The sequence below is a fragment of the Stenella coeruleoalba genome (genome assembly GCF_951394435.1).
Source record: "Stenella coeruleoalba genome assembly, chromosome: 1".
Taxonomy (NCBI): domain Eukaryota; kingdom Metazoa; phylum Chordata; class Mammalia; order Artiodactyla; family Delphinidae; genus Stenella; species Stenella coeruleoalba.
Genome location: NC_137169.1, coordinates 144,283,772 through 144,308,250, shown reverse-complemented (window position 1 = coordinate 144,308,250; position 24,479 = coordinate 144,283,772). Strand labels below are relative to the sequence as shown.

Sequence of the window (24,479 nt, the reverse complement as noted above, 5' to 3'; positions counted from 1 at the left end):
TCAGTGAGATGAGATGAAATTGTATCCATAAAACAAGAACAGGGGGATTGCCTAAAGAAAAACTCAGAAAACAAGAAAAAGCTTTTGAAAATTTTAAATGAGAGCAGAAACTTAAGATATATATATAACAGTAAGACTGAAAATAAAGCTGAGGAAATCTCCCAGACACTAGAAAATTAGATCAAAATCCAGGAGATCCAATATTAGACTACAGAAATTCTAGAAGACAGAAAAAGGAGCAGAAGATATCATCAAAGATATAATAAAAGAAAATTTCCCATAAATTCCAAGAAAAATAAGTTATGGGGAAAAGTGAATGTAACCATAATAATCACTTTGTGGCTCAGCTATGAATGATACATAATTATAATAATGAAGACAGTGACTAACCAAAAATTGTACTATTATGGGAGAAGAAAGTTGAGGGGGAGAGGGAAAGAACTGATGGTGGGGGGGGTGGGTATAAAAGAGCTAAATCTTCATTTGCCTTATTAAAAAGTCAACACAGAGTGACTAAAATTGAAAAATTAAGAAATGAGATCATAAGTAACATTGAAAAATATGGAAGTAAATACCAGAAGAAAGTGCTAAAAGAGAATTAAAAATAGTTGCCTCTGGGGATAACAACCCAAGGTTGAGAAGGAGTTAGCCAAGGATCAATGTTTTTCATTACACACTTTACCTCATTACTTGAGTCTTTAACATTAATTAAACTTACAAACTAACCTTCGTAAGAGACAACATTTTATAACATTAAGTAACATAAAAGAATGGAAACACTTTAATACTAAATATTTTAATCTCTCCATTCATTTTTACATTCGTTTATATCTTAAATTGTAAATTTTTCTCATACAGGTCCTCTTGCCCATTTCTTATTATTTCATTCTAGATAAAGTATATTTTTGGTTACTATTATGAATGACACCACAAAAATTTTGTTCTCTAACTGGTTGCTGCTAGTTATTTTACATCTTTTTAATTGAAAGGCCCCTTGTTTTTAATTTTCTTAAACCCATTGATAATAGAAATCATTTTCATGATCTTTATATTTAGCATTGTGCCTCACCACAACAGGTAGAAAGTAAATATTTAACAAATTATAGAAAACACTGACAGAGCACTTACTATGTGTCACACACTTAGGCAATTTATAATCTCCAGTCTTCACAGCTCTTTAAGGCAGTGTTTAGGCAGACTGTAACAAACTGTTAACAGCTGTAACAAAGGAAAACAAAAATACAAGGGTTTAAATAAGATAGAAGTTTATTTCTCTCTCACATAACAGTTTGAAGGTAAGTGAGCAATCTAGGGCAGGTAAACAGCTCTGCCCCAGGGAACCCAGACTAGCCAGTCGGTTGTGCCATCTTCATCAACTGGCGTCCATCTCTGGATCCAAGGCTTCTGCTTCAATTCTTGTCATTTCCCAAAGAGGACATCCAGGGCAAATGACCTTCTCTTTAAGAAGATGACCCAAAAAGTTGTCCACTTCTCTTCCTTTAACATCCTAATGTCCCAAACTTAGTCACAGGGCCCCTTTTAGGTGCATCTAGCTGAGAAATGCAGCTGTAGTTCGGTGGTCATGGCTGGCTAAAACTTGGGGCGGAACTGGGGATTCCATTTCTCAAAATAAGAAAAAAAAAAAAAAAGAATGGCTCTTAGGGCATAGTTGGCAGTCTTTGTCACAGGTATGTATTATAATCTCTACTTTATAAACATAGAAACTGAAAATCAGAACTATTTGCCTAAGGCCACATAGCTAAAAATAATTAAGCCAGGATTCAACTCCATCTTGATCCTATACTATTTCCACTAAATCATGTTAAATAACAATAGGAATGCATATATATTGTGAAATTTCTTGCTAAATGTGACAGAACTGGATTGGTTCTAACCAAATAGTCCTGGGTGTCCAGCAGTAGCAGCCTCTCCACCCACATTGGTATCAGCCTTTCCACCTCTGAGGGGATTAACCCCACTCTGCCTAATGAAACAGTAATGGTCTCCCCAGAGGGAGCTGCCATGTAAGACAATGCTGACTCACCTCCACCACCCCTCTTTTCTTCTAGATTTATAACTAGACTCAAGTCCTAGCAGGTCCCTAAAGGTGAGGTACAAAGTGTGACCCATGAGGTGGTGTGCTACATGCACTCCGAAAGAACTATTTGGGTTTTCTAATGTATGCAAGCAGAAACCCATGAAACATGTCTGGGAATGGATATTTAAGGGTGTGGGATAATAGTACAAGGAACATAAAGTTGAATCAGGCTGAATTTCTTGATATGGGCTCACTAAGCAAAGATTCTGCATCTAATGTTGCAGCTGGGGGCATTAGAAAGGGCTCTAATAGTTTGATTGGTTGGCTGAAACATCAAAAGATGGCCCACCATGAGCAAATTTAAAATACCTGACCCCTGGGTCCCCTTTGATTTAATGCACAAGGGACTCAAAGGCTTAGGGAAACTGGAATGTTAGAGTGAATTGTCAAATAAGACCTACTCACACACAATGGGAGGGTCCAGAAGACACACCTTTCACCAATACTCTGAGAAATAAATTTGTGAGAGGAGCCCCAGCATCCTTGAAGAGCTTTCTGATTACTCTTCTCTGTAAGCCAGACCTTACACTGGGAACTGCAACCATTCAACCAGAAAACCTAAATGTAATGGGAGTAATTGGGTCCCAGAGTGGCAGGGGCCAAGTGGCAGCACTCAGCTGCCAAAGGCAAGGTGGGCATAGTTACCGTAATGACAACAGAGTCAAAGCAGCGATTAGAACAGTATGATTCATACAGACCTACGGTGTTGGCTAATCATGGTATTGCTAGAAGTGAAATAGACAGAAAGCTTACTAACTTCTTACTTGATCTGAATAAGCAAAAAAGTCTGTCAAAGGAACAAAATTCTAACTCAAATCATAAAAACAGAGTCATGGCCCCTCAATCAATTCCTAGACTTGAGCCAGTTTACAGACCCAAACCCCTTAAATGAAAGGGAGCCTGGTTCCCTTGAGAAAGGACCCCAATACACTACAAAAATGTATACTGTTAATCATTCTCCCAGCCTTCCCAAAGGGACCTACAGCCTTTTACCAGGGTAACTATGGACGGTGGAAAAGAAAATAATGAGACCTCTCAGGGACTAATGGACACCGAACTGACACTGATTCCGAAAGACCCAAAACTACGGCCCTCCAGCAACAGTAAGGGCTTATGGAGGACAGGTTACCAATGGAGTTTTTAGCTCAGGTCCATTTCACAGAGGGCCTAGTGGGTCCCCAAACCCATCCTGTGGGTTCCCCAGTTCCAGAATGCATAATTGCATTACACATACTTAGCAGATGGCAGAATTCCCACATTGGCTCCTCCCTGACCTGTGGAGTGAAGGTTATCACGTTGGGAAAGGCGGAAGCCATTAAAGCTGTCTCTACCTAGGAAAACAGTGGATCAAAAGCAATACCACATCCCTGGTGGGACTATAGAGATCAGGCCACCATCAAGGACTTGAAAGATGCAGAGGTTGTGATTCCCACCACTCCCTATTCAACTCTCCTATCTGGCCTGTGCAGAAGACAGATGGATCTTGGAGAATGATGGATTATGGTAAGTTTAACCAAGCGGTGACTCCAACTGCAGCGGCTGTACTAGATGTGGTTTCATTGCTTGAGTAAGTTAATACATCCCCTGGTACATGATATGCAGCTATTGATCTGGCAAATGCCTTTTTCTCCAGACTGTCCGTAAGGCCCACCAGAAGCAGTTTGCTTTCAGCTGGTAAGACCAGTGATACATCTCCACTGTCTTACCTCAAGGGTATATCAACTCTCCAGGTCATAGTTTACTTCACAGGGATCTTAACAGTTGTCTTTCCCTTCCACAATATATTACACTGGTCCATTACACTGATGACCTGACACTGACTGGACTAGTGAGTGAGAAGCAGCAACTACTCTAGACTAATTGGTCAGACATTTGCATATCAGAAGGCAAGAAATAAATCCAACTAAAATTCAGGGGCCTTCTACCTCAGTGAAATTTCTAGGGGCCAGTGGTGTGAGGCATGTCAAGATATCCCTCCTGAGGTGAAAGATAGGTTGCAACATCTGGCCCCTCCCACAACCAAGAAAGAGGTACAACGTTTAGGGAGCCAGTGTGGATTCTGGAGGCAACACAGTCCTCACTGGGGTGTGTTACTCCTGCCCATTTACCAAGAGGCTGAAACAGCTGCTGGTTTGAGGGGGGAGCCCAGAACCAGAGAAGGTTTACAACAGGTTTAGGCTGCTGTGCAAACTGCTCTGCCACTTGGGGCAAATGATCCAGCAGATCCCATGGTGCCTGAAGGGTCACTGGCAGGTAGGGATGCTGTGTGAGCCTTTGCAGGTCCCCACAGTGAATCACGGAACAGGCCTTTAGGATTTTGGAGCAAGATCCTACATCATCTTCAGATAACCATTCTCCCTTTACAAGACAATTTTTGGCCTGCTACTGGGCCTTAGTAGAAACCAAATGCTTGACCATGGGCTACCAAGTTACCAAGAGACTTCAGCTGCCCATCATGAACTGAGTGTTATCTGACCCATCAAGCCCTAAAGTTGGGCATGCACAGCAACACACCATTGTCAAGGTAAGTAGAGATACACAAGGTAAGTAGAGATTCTAGACTTCGGACTTCCATTCCAGTGCTCTTTTCACTAATCCTATTCTATCTTCCAGTGAAAGTAAGGTTTGTCCTGTCACAATTACAATCATTCCCAGATGTTAAACGGTTTAAACAATAATTTTTTCTTTCAAGTGATAACAAAGCTTTAGTCCCAAGTAAATCCTAAAGTTTGGTCACACATTACTACTTCTCTACATTTACTGAGAATTCATCAAGCAATGTTATCTTACCAACATAAAGCTAAAGAAGGAAACCTTCACTGTCACAGTAGTTTCCCTGTACTAATATTTCTAAACTCTAGTGTGCTCACTTACGTCATTAGAATAGAAGAATTTAAGCCTGATTTTTTTTTCCCAGTTGTGTTTACCTTCATGGTCACTAAAATTTCCCAGTACCAAGTTGGTGCTCAGAGAATGAAACACCATATTCCTTCTATCTCAAGAGTCAAAATTATTCATACTTAACTACAAGCTCTATTTGCTTTATTTGATACTTTTTGCTACTATCCTAAATACAAAATAGAAATCCATAATGCCTGCTGAATTAAGCTAAATTTCTAAATAGATGCCAAAGTTACCTAAAAGAAGTATAAAATTTACAACTGCACACCATTTCTTTCAAGTTTATCTTCTTCCCACCCTAGTAACAAAGTCCGCACTGAGATGTTTCCAAATGTATCTGACGTTTTGTTTTTAAACAAAATATATTTTAAATAGTTTGGGAAAAAAATTTTAATATTTGCAAGGCAACAACTTACTTACTTTGTCCACATCATCAAGCACAGTAGTGATCATTAGGGTTGGAAAATCAACTGTATTACCAAAGATGGGCAGGGGGTGGGGGAAGTAGATGACAACTCCAGTACAGAGAGAAGATGATATAACTGGTATATCTTATAGCCTGACTCCAATTTAGTTGGAGAGGACTATTAGTTATCTTTGTCAGGGATACAAATATAACTCAAGTAAAATTAAAGAATAAATGACCCTTTCAAAATTTGAAATTATCTTTTTTTCAATGAAGCTGCTTATGAGAGCTAATATATACCTTTTGAGTTACTGCAAATAATTCAACACAACTAATATGGTGTCTTGCTCTCTCACAAATCTAGGAAAGAACACAGTATATATTTAATCGAAAAATAAATATTGAAACTCCCAAGAGTGACACTCATATGAGTTAGCGCTCATATTATATTAATGGAATGTACTGCCAAATGATATACAAATAGTTAGACGTTAAGCCTAGATCAAAAAATACTACCCATCACTAACTGAATCCCTGCTGTGCACCTGGCACTGTATTTGGCACTTTAAATATTTCTCCACCCCAACAATTTTGCAAGGTATTTTTCTATTTTACAGCTGATAAAAGATTCAAAAGAAATTGACTAACTTGCCAAATATCACATAGCTCACATGTAACAGAGCCAGGATATGAGTCAATAGTTCACTTTTAGGAAAACTAACCTGAAGGATATACTTAGCTTACTAAAAAGAGTCATAGGAGCATGTTTTTAAAAATATAAAGTCTTAACTATCAGTATACAAACACTGTAAACATACATAAAAATACAAAGAGGGTAGCATTTTGAAAGCATGCAGCCTGGATGACACGTCAGATGTGTAAGCAAAGTCTGCACTACGTGGCTGTGACAGAATGTCTCCACAGTAAAGCCTCGTGTACCCTGTTATGATCTAGGTTATCTTTCCTGGACCCAAACCAAACTCCTTTTCTGGATTCTCCGCTGAACTGCTAAGCCTGTCTGTGTCTGCCTAGCTTTTACCCTAATATTTTTCTTTTCAATATGTGTGTCCTCCAGATTCCCATCTACTATCTTCCTCCTTTTTATCTGAGGCAGACAGAGAACCTGTTGTTAACTTCCCACCTCTCTACTTTAGGGATTAGCCCACAATGAGTTAGTTAGCTTATCTATCCAGCCATAGAATAGGGTGCTATGCTCTGTTATCAGTTTTTCCTAAGATGGAGAAGGAATAATCAAACTTCTGAGGAAACAGGGAAACAGAAAAAAAAATGGTAAAAGTTCTTACACTTAGAGAACACGAGATAAGCACAACTGTATAAAAATGCTGGGTACACAGTGCTGCAACAAACAAGGTCCTGCCGTCACAGAGCTCACAACTTCAAGACCTGTGCCTTAGCATTGTGGGTACTTGTGACACACTGCCTGCCTCCAAAGACTCACAATCTACCAATGACACTTCACATTTCAATAGCTCTTATAACTTTATAAAATCCTCTCTTAGCATCTTATTTAAGTTTCACTGCAACAACCTGAAATAGAAATAACTATCCTTCCCGTTATTAAAGAGAAAATAGATTAAGAACAACAACATGTTCTGCACATAGTGACATCGATAGTAAGAGGAGGAGCCAAGAATCAAGCCCAGGTCCTCTGGCTCCAATTCTACTTCACTAAGGTCTCTGAGGAGGAGTCTGGTTTCTGTCAAGTGAATTTAGACCCCAATTCATAACATGAAATGAATGCCTAATACCCCAACATCATATCATAGTTTCACACGGTCATGGCAAAGCAGTGGTCTTATGAGGAAAGCGGTCAGGAACCAAAGGGACACAAATTCTAAAGACTGAGGCACAGCAGCAGGCCTGAGCCTTTCCTACTCCCTTCTCCGCGGGCCAAACCCCGTTTACCACTCTCCGTTACAAGTCTCGCCACGCAGTTTGAATACGTAACTAAACTGTCCAACAACAGTGTTAAAGATCAAAAAGTATGACCATTATTATGGTCATAATAAGCAAGGTACAAGAGAGTAGTTGTGGGCTATCCAAACGTTAAATACTGTGAACCCAAGATCAGAGCCCATGAAGTGTCCCTGAACAAAAAAGGAGATAGTCTGGAAGGACCTACATAATACCCACACTTTTGCCACTCTAATATCTGCTGCTGCGAGGTTGTACTTGTGACTTATCTCAACTATCCATACCACTTCATTAAAGGTTTATTCTCAAAGACAGGGATCTATTCCACTTTCAGTCTGTATTGGGCTGTTGAGGCTATGATTCTGGCTGTCCAGCACGCTTTCCAAACTCACTTTTATGATTAAGAAAACAACAGCAATGACAAAACAAACAGACATCAATCCACCTTGTCTTTGTGAAAATTATTCCCCACTACATGTGGTATGGGTAGGGTTGTCAAACACAGAGCCCTCGATGTTTCCATTCCACTCCTTGAATGGGTACAAGACTGTTCGGATTAACTGTGATTCCTCTGGGGTGCTTTTCGATTTTATCTTTAACTTATTTAAATTTAAACTTAAAATTTTAATCTAATTTATCTTGTGTTTATTTTCACTTTAAATTTAACTTAAAATTAATTCAACAGTATCCAAAAGAAAGCAAAATTATATAAAACAATCCTTCATTTAAAAAATCCTCAACTGAAAAACTGCTAAGTAAAATAATAAAATTTTTGTTAGTGATGAGAAGGTAGTTTTCTATATATTTTATGATCAGTAACCCAAAATGCAGGTTCTTTCTTATAAGAACTATTAAGACCTTAAACATCGGAAAATTTGATAAAATCAATGACACAGTGATTTAGCAAATTTGTCATCACAAACCAACCAAGCCCTGTCAGAGCGGGTCCAGACACCTGTGCAAAATTACTAAGCCATTGAGTAGTAAATCAGGACTCAAACCTGGAAGTTTAGGCCTTCCAGGGTCTGGGCTCTTACCCATTACCCTATTCTGTTGGTTAGTTAATGAATGGATGATCAATCATCTCACAGTTTCACAAGATTTAGAGTTTCCTCAGGATGGTACTCGGTGTCCTACATGTCCCAGCTCCAATCTTATCTTCCCTATTCCCTAAACATGTGTCCCATACACTAAACACACCTGCAATGTCCCACCTTCACCCCAGCTCCCTCTACTGGGTATTTCCTCCTCTACACCTATGCCTCTCCAAATCCTATCTTCAAATCCCAGCCCAGGTCATTATATCCATAAAGTTTTCTCTAATCTCTTTGTCCTGTGATAATTCCTCTCTCATCTGAACTACTACAACACTTACATTCATCAAGTACAGCTGTGGGGTCTTTAAGGATAAGGGAGAAGAAGTTATGGCTGTTTATAAATTCTATCTAGCATCAAACAGTCTATATGGGCATTTAGCATACATCTGTTAAATTTAAGATACATTTATTATCAAAAAAAACCCCACTGCCTCTGATATAATCTTCTCATTTTTTTACCTAACTTTAATTCACAATTCCATATATGTATGTGTATATATAAATGCCAAACTGTGTAATACTTAAAATTGAGTAGTAGCTTTTACCAGATAATAATGCTGAAATTCTCTATGTTGAAATAACCTAGGGAATTCCCTGGCAGTCCAGTGGTTAGGATTCTGCGCTTCCACTGCAGGGGGGAATGGGTTCGATCCCTGGTCTGGGAACAAAGATCCCGGAAGCTGAGCAACTCGGACAAAAAAAAAAAAAAAAAAAAAAAGAAATAACCTAGTTTTTAAGGGAATTATCATCAGAGAAGCATTTCACTTTAGTACAATCAAAGGTCAGCGTATTAAAGATTCTATACAACAAGTATGTATACATATCCTGCAAGAGAAAGGACCCACGAACGATTTTAATACTAAACATATGTTGAAAACACTGCAGGTATCTAAATCCAAGAGGTTCATCAGTCACATGTCACCACAACAACCTTGGCAGGTTCTTCACAAACTCAGATACCATTCTTTAGGGATTAGGCTCCTTCTCCATCAACCCTAAAACAAAAGGACAGGGAGCAGATCTAAATAAAATGCAGAGGTTGCAGTCTCACAGATGCTGACTTACGGTCATCTCTAACAGACAGCCGCCAATTACCATACACGCTATTAGATTTATAAAAATGTAACGGCCTAATAGCCATGGAACAAAGCTAAATCTGCTAATGGCAGGGACCATGAGGGGAAGACCAACCAAAAAGTACTATAGAAATCTTTCCATCGAAACTTGCTTTAAAGAAAGAGGAAGAAAGGAAGAAAGGAAAGGAAGGAGGGAAATAAGTTCCAATATGCATACACAAATTGTACAATCTTCCTTTCATGGCAATGGCCCAAAAAATAAAAAATGAAATCTACTTGCAAAGAGTCCTTTGAAACAGCCGCTTCACTTCATGGTCAAGTTATGTGATCTGTAAGACTTGAAGATACTCAAGTCAGTGATAAACACCAAATCACATGACCCATTGATTAAATCACTTTTCCCATTGAGGAAAATGCACGGAAATATCTGTCTGGAGTTTATACTGGCTGTGCAAATGAATGTACTTAGTCATTACTCAACATCACCACTCAAAGCAAGCAACTGTTTCCCTTTGAATGCTCATCTTTTCTATTAGCACTAACAAAGTCACTGCCAAAAACACTAAATTAACACCGCCCACTACAGAAATAACTTAATCTTAACCCATTAAAAAAATATGGGTTAAGCATCTTTTCAATTAAAATATTATTTTTACAGTGTTTATCTAGTGAGCAAAGGAAAACACATACATCTTAAATAGATAATCATATCACAAGTTTATATGAAAGACAAGAATATAGAAAACACTGCTCTAAAGTTATTTTCTACTTCTAGATGTCCTCCTAATATTTATTGCTAAATAAGGAGAACAAGTAAAAAATAGTACAGGCACTATTTTTCACAATGCATGATTTTCTCACTTGACGATCAATTAAAACACACATGAGAAAAATTTCTCTTGTATAAATATTTTATAAAAAAGGAAAAACTATTTTTGAGCCTAAAATGTATAAAGAGAGCTGATAAAGTATGGTTATCATCTCTTTGAAGATTACTGAGGCCCTTGAAGAAGTCCACAGAACAAACTCTGCAAAATTCCAATACAAAAAAGTTTTTACATGTTCAGTGTAATTTCAGACTAATGTTATAAATCTTCTTAGAGTATATGCTCCTACCTGAGCTTTACAAGTGGCAATCCATGCTCGTATCAATAATCCTTAGTTCATGTTTACCTCAGAATAAGATGCAAAAGAAAACAATACTTAATGTCCCATTAAAAGATTTGTTTTCAGATTTTTTTTTTCTTCCTCCAGAGGGCAGTCAATATAAGCCTCCAGTAAAGGGAGTTTTTTTAAAGTTTTTTGGAAAGTGGTTTGGTGGAAACCATTTGGTCTTGTAGGAGAGGAACCCCTCCAAGTTCTCAGCTAGGTCGCCAAAACAAAAGATAGATTAACAAGAAAAAAGCATACAAATTTACTTAATATAAATTTTATGTGACACAGCAAACTTCATAAGGAAATAAAGACCAAAGAAATGGTTAAGTCTGAGCGTTTTTATACTAGGTTTGATGAAGAGTAGAGAGTCATGGAAAAATATGATAGGACAAAGAGGAGTATGAGCTAAGAGTAGTAAACAGGGAAACTTAGCAAGGCCACTTTGTTCAAATTCTTCTCAATGTCCATCCATCTAACCCTTTTCCTTTGGGCATAGGTACGGCATCACTCACATGAGGGTCTTATGGCATGCTTCAGGGTCAGAAAGTCCTGCACCTGCCATTTCTCAAATTCCTTCACCTTAAATTAGTCAACATGCCAAGGTGTCATATTTTGGAGTAGCATGTCCTAAACCCTGTCATTCTCCATATGAAACTTCCCCAAGAAGCTTCATAGTCCAGAAACTGAGTTGGCAGAATGTCCCATAACCCGCTGAATCAACCTCAGTCCTGGAAATTGGTCAGTCCATTCAAACAGTTGTGTCTCATTTCAGGAGGTGGTGGTATAGGTAGGAGTATATGGTGTGAGTAATCAAGCATTTAATAAGGGGCATTTCTATGGAAACAAAAAAACCCCACAAAGGTTGATGGTTAGAACAAACATAAACTCAGTTTTTGAGTCCAGAAGGCAGTCAGTTAAGACTTCTAGATGTTGGGCTTAAAGCATCTTTAGGTGATACAGTGAGGACAGGCAGTAGCAATCTGATGGATTTTCCTGGTTTGCAGTTTAAAATGTCTCTGGTGAGGTCATCAGGTGTTCCATGAACTTTCTGAGTGGCCCACACAGCAACAGGCATGAAGGTTGCCCATGTATGATCTGTTGTAGTGATTTCTCTGAAGTTTAAATCAAGTCAGCCAGCCTCAGCTTCCGGGCTTCAGGAAAGGACAGTTTTAGTTCTCAGTGATTCCAAGTCAGAAGGGTGGGAGAAAAACTGGAAATGTTAATTTAGAGAGTTGTAGCCAAATACTGGAGGAAACTAGAAGAATTCAGGATCCAGTCACATTAACAGGTAGATAAAACCTTAAAGACAATGAACAGGACTAGAACTTCAGACCCATAAGGGTATGCTATAGCTTCCTACTGAAACATTATTTTTCTCTCTATAGTCACCCCCATTTCTAGCAAAGATAATAAATGACTAATTTGTTTGCAAAATAAGCCGTCTTGTTCAATTTGGCCTGATATTTACATAAGTGCAGCAAGAATAGTGATTGACCATATAGACCTTTTTTAAGTTTGCTTGGCCAGACCTTTAAATAAGGAATCTCAAATTAGACTTTTAAAAGCCTCTCAAGGCTGGGTACCCAAGCCAGAAACTTGCCACCAGACTTTGCCTTCAATACATATAGACTTGGCTGAATGTCTCTCTTCTTGAGTTCCCAAAATATTTTAAGGTACTTGTGTCTCCCTGGAAGTGACCTTCCTCACTTACCTATAATGCTGAGTACCCTGTAAACCAGGTACCAGGCCAGGTTTTTTGGGGGTTTTGGGTTTTTTTCCAAGAGGGTTTATAAGCATTAGCTCCATAAAGACCACCTTAGTTCCTTAAATCTGTCTGGTCACATATAATTTTATATATCATTCTCCAATATAACATTCCAGTTAAAGCCCTGGTAATACAACCAGTGTTTTTATTATGTCCTATTACAAGGAAAACAGATTCTTATTGGACTTATGCAAATAACTATAATGCCATGAAAATAAAAATATTCAATAAGAGTTTCTGAATTCTGGAAGGATCAGGTAGGGAGAAAAGTAATCATTTCATCTTTGTTCACAAAGGTATACTTTACCAAATTTCTGTAACTTATAGATAGCTTAAAAGAGAAAAACAAAACATTAAAGAAGCAGCAATGTTTCAAACAAAAGTCATTAAAAAAATTACAATTATTCCCATCAATTCATTCAATCTCATGTAATTAATACTTGTTCTGTTTGATCTTGAGTTAGCAGTTTTATGAATCCATGAACTTCTTCATTACTTCAGAAAATTCTTACTCAGTCCATTGGCCTGGTCTCAAAGTTATTCAAGTGATGGCATCATGGAGCTGTCTCCCTTGTAGCTGACTGTAAACACTTTCAGGGAAGAATCAGGAGTGAAACACACCTGTCTGTGAATGACAAAAGACTTTGAAATGGCCATGGTTAAAGATCTGATGAGATGTCATTATAATGTAATTGACAAGGAAATTTGTTTATTTCAGTGACATACAATGTTTTAACACAACAACCAGAATTTTGACTGATAACATAATGCTGAACATCAAGTATTGACAATTCTATCAACTTCATACCATTTCTGAAATACTTATATTAATAACATGTCCCCATACAAATAAAACCTAAAGAAGATTTATCATCACTTTGATAACTCTTCCCATGCAGTTTAATATATCAAATAAACCTAATTAGTTTAACATTTCTCTTTTACAAGGTGGGAGACAAATCTTTTGAGATTTTCTGAGGACCCTCTGGGAAACCCCAAAGTTAGTTTAAGTAAAAAAAAGACTTTATTTAGAATTTGATTTAGGGAAGTTTGTCAAAAATGTCAAAATGTTTGAGCAGTTGATTAAATAGGATCACAGATGATTATAAAATAATACTTAATTGTCTACTTAACCAAAGTGACAAAAAATCTTAAAGGCAGATTATAGAAGATTATACAGGTGTTTACAAACCCTTAGCTTGTTTAATCTTAAGTAATCAAAGATCTGGTAAAGACAACTGTGAAGTACAGGAAATCATTCTGATAAGACACAAAATTTGGTTCTGCAAACAGATTACTTGAAAGATAAGGAAAAACCTTTTTACAATTTCTTAATAAGAGAAACCAATAATCCAAGAAAACTGTCATTCTAGTTACACACAGTATACTTTTGATATTAAGGCTCATCTTTTTTTTCTTTAACTTATAAATAAATCTATTCAATCTTAGAAGCTTGACCACACATACAATTCCTTTTCCTCAAACCTTTTACATCCCCCCCTTTTTTCTATATACACTCTGTTTTTGTCCCACACTTTTCCTCTTTCTCACTGTGGAACAGCCAGTCGTTCTATTTTAGGATAAAATTACTTTCTTTTTCCCTTAACAAAAACACATTCTTCATACTGTGTATACTTTTCCTTACCAGAAACACATCCTATTTTCCTTGTATACTTTGGATACAGAGGTTTTTTTTCTTTGTCCTCATTATTCCTAGTAGTTTCACTGACATAATTGGTAAGAATCCTTAATCTTTAGTAACCCTAATTTTCAGTGAAAACTAGGAAGCATGCAATTGTGAATGCCTACTACATACTAACATTCTGTCGTAGCTTCGCAAATTTATAAATACACCATTTCACAATTTCTAGAGGCATACGCTTCCTCTTAGTATAGCTTTTTGGTGTGGCACAGAACATGTTTGCTAACAGAACCAAATATCTTTGGTCTCTACAAAATTTAGGAAGCCAGAAGAAGATAAGTTTTGTTCAGCAAATTAATGTTTCAGTATTTTATCTTATTTGGAAATGATCTAGATATTCAATGAATATCTATCATTCTAACATAACTTAGTATATTTCAAGTTACCAGAAAGATTTTGGAAATTATCTTTAAGTAGACATATTACAAAATATAATTATTGTTGAAAAGTTCGCTTATAAACTTTTATCCTACTTAAATTAATTCACTTATTCTTAACAATTATGCCTGACTTACTCATGAAAATTTCATGAGACATTAAACAAAGCTAGCCATCATTTTAGGTTATTTTTCTTGTTGACAAATCAGGCAAGTATAAAAAATATCACAAATGCAAAGAATCTAAAAAGTTAAACATGATTCTCCCCACCTGATTATTTTGTTTGTTTGTTTTTGTTTTTTCTTTTTTACTGTTGTGCTTGACATACATCAAGCAATTTATTTTTATTACACATTTTGTTCTTAGGTTGGACTTATAGTTTCATAATCTTAAATATCTATTAGAGACAATATAAGCTTGTTTGACTAGTAAGCCTAGGTAGAAAAAAAAATGGCATGTCTGCATATATTTAATAATGACAACTCTGAAGGCATACCTGTTTTTATTTTATGAAGAATATTAAAACTAGCTTTATTTACCAAAGTTTAGCCCAGATAATGTGAACTTAAAAAAAGTTTGGGTTAATTTCTATATTCCTGAGAATTTTAGGAATACTTGATTTATATAAATGCTCATTTATCTCCAAGCCAATTTGAACAGAACTCCTTTAAGGGATTTTATAAATTAATTTGGTAATACCTTCCAGAGATAGAAAAACAGCACATATACATAACATGCATACACAGACATACACATACATACAGATAAATGCAAACAAAGATTTTATAGCTTTCATTCTAAAATTTTAGCCATATGTCAGTAAAACACAGTAATACAAAATCACTGGATTTTATCCACTTTATTTATATCTTTATCTGAATCGTGTTTCTGTCAAATGGGACCAGTTGAGGTAACTTACTCAATATAAGGCTAATGCTTTCTACCAATATTTGTGGAGAAGACTTTTTAAATTTTCACTTTCCTTGATATATATACTCTTATGGAGGCTGTGAACTATATTTTAGGCAAGTGACTGAGGAGACATCTAGCAGCTGGATGTCTCTAAAGCTCTTCTGAGTACATAAAATATTCCATCCAATTAGCCTTCTTCCTCTTCAACCTCAGATAGCTATTTTGTGGGGACGCTGGGTCCCCTGAGAGCAGGAGCCTAAAGTTCACGTAACTGAGGTGCTGGAGTGGAAAAGGTGTGGCAGAGATGAAGAGGGTGGAAGAGACAGGGGCTTGAAGAGGGACCTATCCAAGGAGTCAAGGAAATTGAATGGAAGATCAAGGGTGGCAAAAGGAGAAAATGGGAGCATAAGCAATGGAAGAAAGAGGTCTAGAGGAGCCAGTTGGAGATCTTAAGTCTCCCAAAGAAGCGAATGAAGTTCCAAATTATCCTCAGCAAAATTATGCCAATCAGAAGTGAAGGAAACAGAGTTGCTGGAACATATAGTCAGCAAGAGTTCCAGAAGGGAGTTTTAGTCAATTTAGAAAAGTTCCCATGGGAGGAGCAGGACCAAAGAAGAACAGAGAGGACTTTAAAAAACAAACAAACAAACAAAAACTCCTATAAAGTGCTGAATATCAGCTTCCAATTATGCCAACTTCTGACCATAGAGCTCTTGGAAAAAATACATCCTTTCAAATATCTTATCATCAGGTTTCAACACAAGGCAAACAGTAAATATTTGCAAGTTGTTTTTTTTTTTAAACCAAAGGTATGCCTATTTTAATTGACTCAAAACTATTAAGCTTTTTAGGACTTAAAACCAATGAGCCTTTTATGGCTCAATCATGGATACAAGAGGCTTTCCCAAAGAGGGTACAGAAGATATAGCCCTCCCAAGATCCAGAGCCACTCACAAAGATAGCAGAAAGAAAGAAAGACTTAGACAACTCCCTACCCCACCCAAGATCCAGAGCCACTCCCAAAGATAGCAGAAAGAAAGAAAGACTTAGACAACTCCCTACCCCACCCAAGATCCAGAGCCACTCCCAAAGATAGCAGAAAGAAAGAAAGACTTAGACAACTCCCTACCCCACCCGAGAACTGGCAGTGGTGGGTGGGACGTTAGCCACAAATGGGGTGCAACCCACATTTCTGTCCAGCCATATTCTAGGTGCCTCCAATCTGACAGGTCACCACCCACACATACAGGTTTAATAACCTGAATGCCCCAGCAGGCGGAAAGCCAAGTCAAGTTCTCAAGGACACACAGGAGACAAGGAAGAGAACAACAGCTGTCCCTGGGAGGGAAAGAATTAATAATCAATAGCTACCATAAACCAAATTCACAAGAGTCAAACTTCAAAGAGCTAATTTTTACAACTGTTTTTCTCCTGCTAATCTGAATTTGGAAAAGAATGGACAAAAGAATTTTTACCTTCCTCTCTTGACTGAGCACTATAGACAGAGACCTGGAAGACCTGACTTTGGTAAGAATTCTGATATTTCATTGACTTTTGTCAGTTTTCCCAAGATCCCAAATGCCGCTTCTGGAGCGAGTGGGGTGTCCCAGCCATCCCTTCATGGTCACCAGAAACTGTAGGGCAGGAAAAATACCTCTACCCTTCTAAATTCTCAGCTGGGTCTCTGTAACAAAAGACAGATTAACAAAAGAAAAGCATACAAATTGATTTAATATAAGTTTTATGTGACACAGGAGCCTTCATAAGGAAATAAAGACCAAAGAAATAGTTAAACCTGAGTCTTTTCATACCAAGTTTGATGAAGAGTAGAGTCATGGGAAAATATGATAGGACAAAAATGTGTATGAGCTAAGAGTAGTAAACTGGGGGAAACTTAGCAAGAACTGTTCATTCAGATTCCTCTGTCATTACTCTGTCTTAGGAGATAAGGATGCTCTTTTCCTCAGTGTACTGGGAGGACACCTCATACATTGAGGTGTCTTATGACCTGCTTAGGGGAAGGTCAGGACCTGTACCTGACATTTCTCAAATTCCTTCAGCTTAAAATATTCAATAGGTCAAGGTGCCATATTTGGGGGGTAACATGTCCTGAACGCCATCATTCTCCTTCAAACAGTTTATTTCTTATGCTCTCAATGAAAGAATTTTGCCAGTTACTAGGAATGGGCACAGTAGACTAAAATAAATCAAAAATCCTCTCCCTACCTCCCAGGGCCAATGCAAAACACTCCAATCAAGCACAATGACAATATGAACTTCTATTTCTGGCAACCCGATGGGTGGAGATCACCTAAAAATGCTACATTAAATATTTTAAAATTCTTTTTAAAATGTATGGCAGAGCTAGCTATAAATAAAGTAAAAGGAATGCTCCCAGGGCAGGAATGATAAGAAAGCACAAATCTAGAGAGGTGAGTTAGTTCTGAAGCCAGCATGCCCTAGGGGCGTCTGCATAGTCCTGATGGTAAGAACTCGACTGGGGTGAGAATGGAAGCCATATGAAATACAGTAACAGGAGGCAAAACTAAGGGCCTATGCAAGGTAAAGAGCCAGAGCAGAGGCCCTCCCACACAAAGCCCCATGGGGTGGGGAAGGGGGAGGCAGGGAGGGGGGATGGCTAAAAACCAATTCATTTTACAGGTGATACGCATGAAGGAATGCGCAAATGATCAGAAGGAAAAAAGAAATGATAAATGCATATAGGTAAATGTAAACACTGTCATTCTGTTATTTCTGGGGTTAAAAGATCAAGTCCTGGAACTATAACATCTAATAAAAATAGTTTATATCAGAAGGAGGTTGATCTTACTGTTCAGGAAGAGGGTAAAGATACTATTTACATTTAGACTTTGTTAAGTATACATATTAATATTTCTTAGGGTAACCACTAAAAGAAAAGAAAGAAAACTGAAAACTTCCAACAAAGTTAAAGGGTAAAAATGGAATAAGAAGAAAATCCAAAAGAAGACAGAAAGCATAGGATATGAATTCAGGCCTTAGAGTAAGATATTCCTGGGTTCAAGTCCCAGCTCTGCAAGTATTAGTTCTAACCACAGACAAGTCATCTGCTTTTTAAAATTCAGTTTCCTCATCTTCAAAAAAAAGAGATAATAACACAAAGTTTTTAACCTAGGACTTGAGTTAACGTGCAAACACAATAGTAGCACAGTGCCTGCCACAAAGATGCACAAATACCTTTCTCCTTTCCCTTCTTTTCATGACACTGAAGCACATTCACTAATAAGCAGGTCATTGTTTTAGGCTGAATGAGACATTTAATCATGAGTTCCACAACTATTACATAGAATTCAGTCATACTTGCCTCCTTGGCTTTCTATTATATTCCTTCCTTATTCAGGACTAAAAAGCTTCTAAATAAAATTATATTATGTGTAGTACCTCCAGCTTATTATTGCTCCCAAACTATGCTTAAACATATTTAGGTTTCCAGAAGAAAGATTAAGTTCGATCTGAAGCAAATGCCCCTTCCATAGCAAAACACAAAGGTTAACACTTCATATAAGATAAAGAAAACCCAGTGGCTGCTTTATTAAATAGTTACCTACTCTTCCTATCCACTACTTGCTAGGGGAAAAAAAAATGACTATTAATTATGTCACCTCAAAGATGTGTAACTCAGTTTAGTTAATCACAATTTGTCGAAATTCAGAATGAGCATGTAATCCCCAAATACAATAAAATAACATCTTGTTGTATGAAGATTATTTCATGGATTTAGATATTGTGCTCCCAGAATTAAAGTGTTCAGTAAAAGCTTAGTTAGTCAGATATTTCCCAATAACAGTGATATAAAGGTTGACTCTAAGGACAAAAAAATGTAAAAAACTTCTAATTCAACAGCCTATATATGGATTATCCATACCCCCACCCACCTTGTAAATTCTGCATGACCTATCTTAAACTCTGAGTGGATTTTTTTCTCTTCTGCACAGGATGCTTCCAGAATTTCCCCATCTGCACATTTACAGAATAAAAATTAATTTCTATATGTGTCTAAGATAAACTTCAAGTGGCAAATCTGCCCAAAAACTTATAATATAATCCAAAATAAAGTATAAATGCTTTAACTGCTCATGTCTACCGAAACGAAGGATTGACTACCCTCAACTTTAAAGCACATATGTTAAATTGTCAGCAAGGTGACACGATCCTCTTAGCTGGAATAAAAATGGTAAAAGCTTTAAAAGTTTTGCAAGAAACCAACTGGCAAGAATCTAAAACTAAAGATGAAAGTTTTATGAGAATAGAAATGGAAAATCTATACACACAGACTCTAACAGGAAACTACATGGGAGAATTTTGAGTGGAAATCTTAATAGAGCTATATTATGTATAAAACAGAAAGCATCAGTTTGATGTATAGCAGAGCAGTTAAGGGCTATAGCCCTGAAGTCAGGTTGCTCCCATTCAAATCCCAGCTCTACTTACTGTGTAACTTAGGCAAGCTATTTAGCCTCCATATACCTCGGTTTCTGGATCTGTGAAGTTGGCATAATAATGGCCCTTAATAAGATTGCAATGAGGATTAAATTAGATAACAGATGTAAAGCACTTAGCACAATGATTGGCACACAGTAAATACTTAGTATTTATTAGCTACTTGTATGATTATTATCCTCTTTCTGAAGTTTTTTTATAACACCACACTAGCAGAAGTGTCCAAAATCACCTTAAGTAGTTAAAGAAAGAAATTATGTTCTCACTCCCTGATGAAAGTAGATAATCCTAATGCCCATCATACAACATTCCACAAATATAATAACCTGGACGCCAACACCAAAGAACCACAAATTAAATCATTAAAAATTAGTAAGGCATATAGGTTACTACTAATCTACTCACTTGAGCCCAGAGATCTAATTACTAATAATTAGATTACAGTATTAAGGGACTAATGAAATTCTTCTATACTATATTGCTGCTGAAGTGATCTTGAGGCAGAGGATAAATGGACCCCAGGCTGGGCAGCTGGAGTTTGTCCCCTGTGGACAGATACTCCAAAACAGCAGGAGTAAGAGAAGAGCTGAGCTCTGCCCAGATAACAGATAGAGACCACATATTTCTCATTCTCGAAGTCAAGGAGAACTTCCTGACTGTACATGCACAGAAAGGCTCCTTGGGCCAAAAAGGGAGTGATGTCAACCTACCCATAGGCCTCTTCGCTAGAATCCACCTTGGCTAAGAGATGCGTGCACACATGTGGGAGGACCCTGAGATAAACCAAATATGGACTCAGAACCAGACAAAGCAAGATGATTGGCCAGAGGAAACCTAGAAGAAATGCCCCATATAAGTGATTCAAACTACCATGAGGGTGGGACTCTCTCTGAGCCCACCTGTGTGTGCCTATTCACACATACTCTTTTTCCTCCTAATAAACACTTTACTTGTTTCACTTCTTTCTGTCTTTGTGGGAATTCATTTCTACAAAGCTGAAGAAGGTCCAGGGCCTTGTCACTGGTCACTGGTCTAGTGGCTAGGATTCAGCGCTCTCACTGCTGCAGCCTGACTTCAATCTCTGGCCAGGAACCGACACCCTGCTTCAAGCCGCTGCAGGCCAAGGCCACCCGAAATCAATCTTGAGGGGCAACCATGAAAAACCATAACAATGTCAAAAAGAATCAAAAACCATCAACTATTCTGTAAACTATTCTGTAAACTATTCTGTAAACACAGCAATTCAATCTTCCCCCCCATCCTCCAGCTTTAGCAGCTGGCAGGGAGGGCAATATATTCGAGATATTAGCTATTAAAAACACCTTAGGGGCTTCCCTGGTGGCACAGTGGTTGAGAGTCTGCCTGCCGATGCAGGGGACAAGGGTTCGTGCCCCGGTCCGGGAAGATCCCACATGCCACGGAGCGTCTAGGCCCGTGAGCCATGGCCGCTGAGCCTGCGCGTCCGGAGCCTGTGCTCCGCAACGGGACGGCAGAGGCCACAACAGTGAGAGGCCTGCGTACAGCAAAAAAAACAAAACAAAACAAAAAAAACACCTTAGTTCTCTCATGTCCCAATGAGTAAAAGGATCTACTGCAGATAATTCTAAAAGTTTGGTTTGCTTTTGACCTTGACAGCCTAAGAAAACCTAAGCAGTTCAGGGAAAGTAACACCTTTAACTAAAACCTCTCAGTTGGGGGTGAAAAGGAAAGACTCCCAAGAATGCCTGAATGCTTATACTATCCCCCAGGGAGAAACTATTTGAGACTGAGCTGTTAACTGGCAGCTACCACCATCAGTATCACCTGAACAGGCTTCTAGCCCAGGAATCTAATAACTACTTACTAGCTAGCCACTAATTTACTCTTCATTTCAAAGCACCCTTTTTATCCAGGTTTAAAAAGAATGAAATTGTCTAAATGTTGTTTTGGGGTTTTTTTTGCAGCAGATGGAAATGCGTTCATCATTAGTCTCCATTATTCTTTTCAGCTGGCAAAAACTTGTGGTTGTAAAGCAAAGAAATAAAAGATTTTGGGTGATTTTAATCAAAGTTTGCATTCTAACCCTGCCCTGCAGCATGCTGTAATATGAGGAACATTCCTGCCTCACATTCCCAAATAAATGAATTTTTATGTGAATACCCCCTACATTATCTGTCACCTCTTTTTTTGTTGTTGTTTCTATCCATGCGGCCAATATTAGGCATCTACTACTTTATGCTAGATGCTACATAGCACCATCCTTGAAAAAAAACATTCACCAATAATAAACTGACTGCATTAATAAAAGTTTGAAGTGGAATAAATGAATCATAAAACACTTTTAGGAGTACGCACATATACAAAACAAAAAAATTCTAGACTCAACATGCTGCTCACTCTCTAAAAAGCACTGTAGGTATAGGCACCAAAATATTTAAGGTGCTTTTGAAATGCAGAGGAAAACAGTGTATAATCAAAAGCAGATGGGCTTTAAAATTAGTTCCACCATTTATAAGTAGTATAAACTTAGACAAATCATTTACTCTCTCTGAAGGTTCCTCATCTCTAAAAGGGAAATATAAATATTTACCTTATATAAGGGTTGTTGTGAGAACTGAATATAATGTATATTAAATGCCCAGTACAGTGCCTGGCATATAGTATATTATCAAGAGATAGAGACTAATATTATTAGAGACATTTTCAACAACAGGACACATTTAGTAGTGACTCTTACTCCTTGATGGAAAAAATCCATTGTGTCAATAGAACTTATAACCATTCTGAAAAACAAAGTAAAATCGTAAGTTTCATAAAAAAAACATGTAATTTAACAACATATAAATTAGGAGAATTTCTTTTAGCAGGTTGGGAGATAGGAACCTTCAACTAAGAAATGAGTTACATTTCACAAGAAGAGTATTTAAACAAACAAACAAAAAATACATAGTGAGATTATGGAGGGAAGACCTGGAGAAGGAAAAAAGTCAAGAAGTAGCTATACCTATTTGTCAAATTGAAAAGGTCCTGTCTCTTCCCCTTATTCTTTCTCCTCTTCTCAACTCCTCTAAGGAAGAAATATGTTCTCTTAGTAACAAGGCAAACAAGCAATCTCTATATATTAAACCACCTGCTAATTCTTTGAGTCAACAGGTTTTTTTGTTTAGTTTTACATATTTTTTCACTTTAAAATACATATAACTTACATAATGTACCTTGGGATTAGGTCTATCAGTCATTCCACCCTTACTCTGAATTAACTTAATCAAATAATTATGGATTAGCTATCAGTTATGAGAGAAATGGATTTCATCTGGAGGAGAAATTAAGGGACAAAAGAGAGAAATGAGTGATTTTAATGCAAGGGGCACTTGTGAGATGAGAAAGCATCATTATCCAATGCAGGAAATAACAGCCGGGAAAGGAAGAGATTGCAGGAGAGTGCACCAAGCACCAGAGAACAAACACTAATGATCAACACACCACTTACTTGTTTTTTTGTTTTGTTTTGTTTTTATAATTAATTAATTAATTAATTAATTAATTTTGGCTGCATTGGGTCTTTATTGCTGTGCAGGGCTTTCTCTAGTTGCAGTGAGAGGGGGCTACTCTTCATTGCGGTGCACGGGCTTCTCATTGCTGCAGCTTCTCTTGTTGCAGAGCATGGGCTCTAGGCGCACAGACTTCAGTAGTTGTGGCACGCGGGCTCAGTAGTTGTGGCACGCGGGCTCAGTAGTTGTGGCTCATGGGTTCTAGAGTGCAGGCTCAGTAGTTGTGATGCACGGGCTTAGCTGCTCCACAGCATGTGGGATCTTCCCAGACCAGGGCTTGAACCCGTGTCCCCTGCATCGGCAGGCGGATTCTTAACCACTGAGCCACCAGGGAAGTCCCTTGTTTTTTCTTAAAGACAGTAATTGCCAGCGTGTCTTACTGAAGACCAAATGCTACTATAGACTACCAATACTTATCAACTGTAGGACTGTGAAACAGAATACCACATACTTTGAAACACTGGGGTCTGAAAATATGAAGTTGTCCTATCTTCTGATCAAACTATAGAAAAATCATTATCACTCAAAAAGTAATGTTTATTTAATTGCATCTTTGGAAAAAAATAAGGATCACCAGAAAGAAACATTCAAATTCACTTCTTACAGGCCTCTTTCAAGCTTTTCTGAACTCCTTTGCTTATGAATGTAGACATACACAAATTTCTCAATTTAAATTTAAAACCTAGCATACAGGGGCTTCCCTGGTGGCACAGTGGTTAAGAATCAGCCTGCTAATGCAGGGGACATGGGTTCGAGCCCTGATCCAGGAAGATCCCACATGTCGCAGAGCAACTAAGCCCGTGTGCCACAACTACTGAACTTGCGCTCTAGAGCCCACGAGCCACAACTACTGAAGCCAGTAAGCCACAACTACTCAAGCCCGTGAGACACAACTACTCAAGCCCGCGAGCCACAACTACTCAAGCCCGCGTGCCTAGAGCCCATGTTCCGCAACAAGAGAAGCCACCGCAATGAGAAGCCCATGCACCGCCATGAAGAGCAGCCCCGCTCGCCACAACTAGAGAAAGCCTGCGCACAGCAACGG

General features: G+C 37.9%; 1 protein-coding gene across 11 annotated transcripts in view; it reads right to left on the bottom strand.

The window, feature by feature from the left end:
* Positions 1-24,479, bottom strand: part of DISP1 (dispatched RND transporter family member 1) — a 203,975-nt gene that overhangs the window by 164,036 nt on the left and 15,460 nt on the right. Inside the window, exons 1-3 of one of the 11 annotated variants that reach the window (XM_079913941.1) lie at positions 8,983-23,588; positions 5,706-5,765; positions 1,129-1,623 (exon numbers count right to left, since the gene is read on the bottom strand). The exons of 1 other annotated variant lie outside the window; for it this stretch is intronic. The gene's annotated coding sequence lies outside the window, so the exon portion shown is untranslated. Of the gene's footprint in view, positions 1-1,128; positions 23,589-24,479 lie in introns of those variants that run through there. 9 more of the 11 variants (XM_079913938.1, XM_079913937.1, XM_079913936.1 and 6 more) reach the window with 9 other exon arrangements.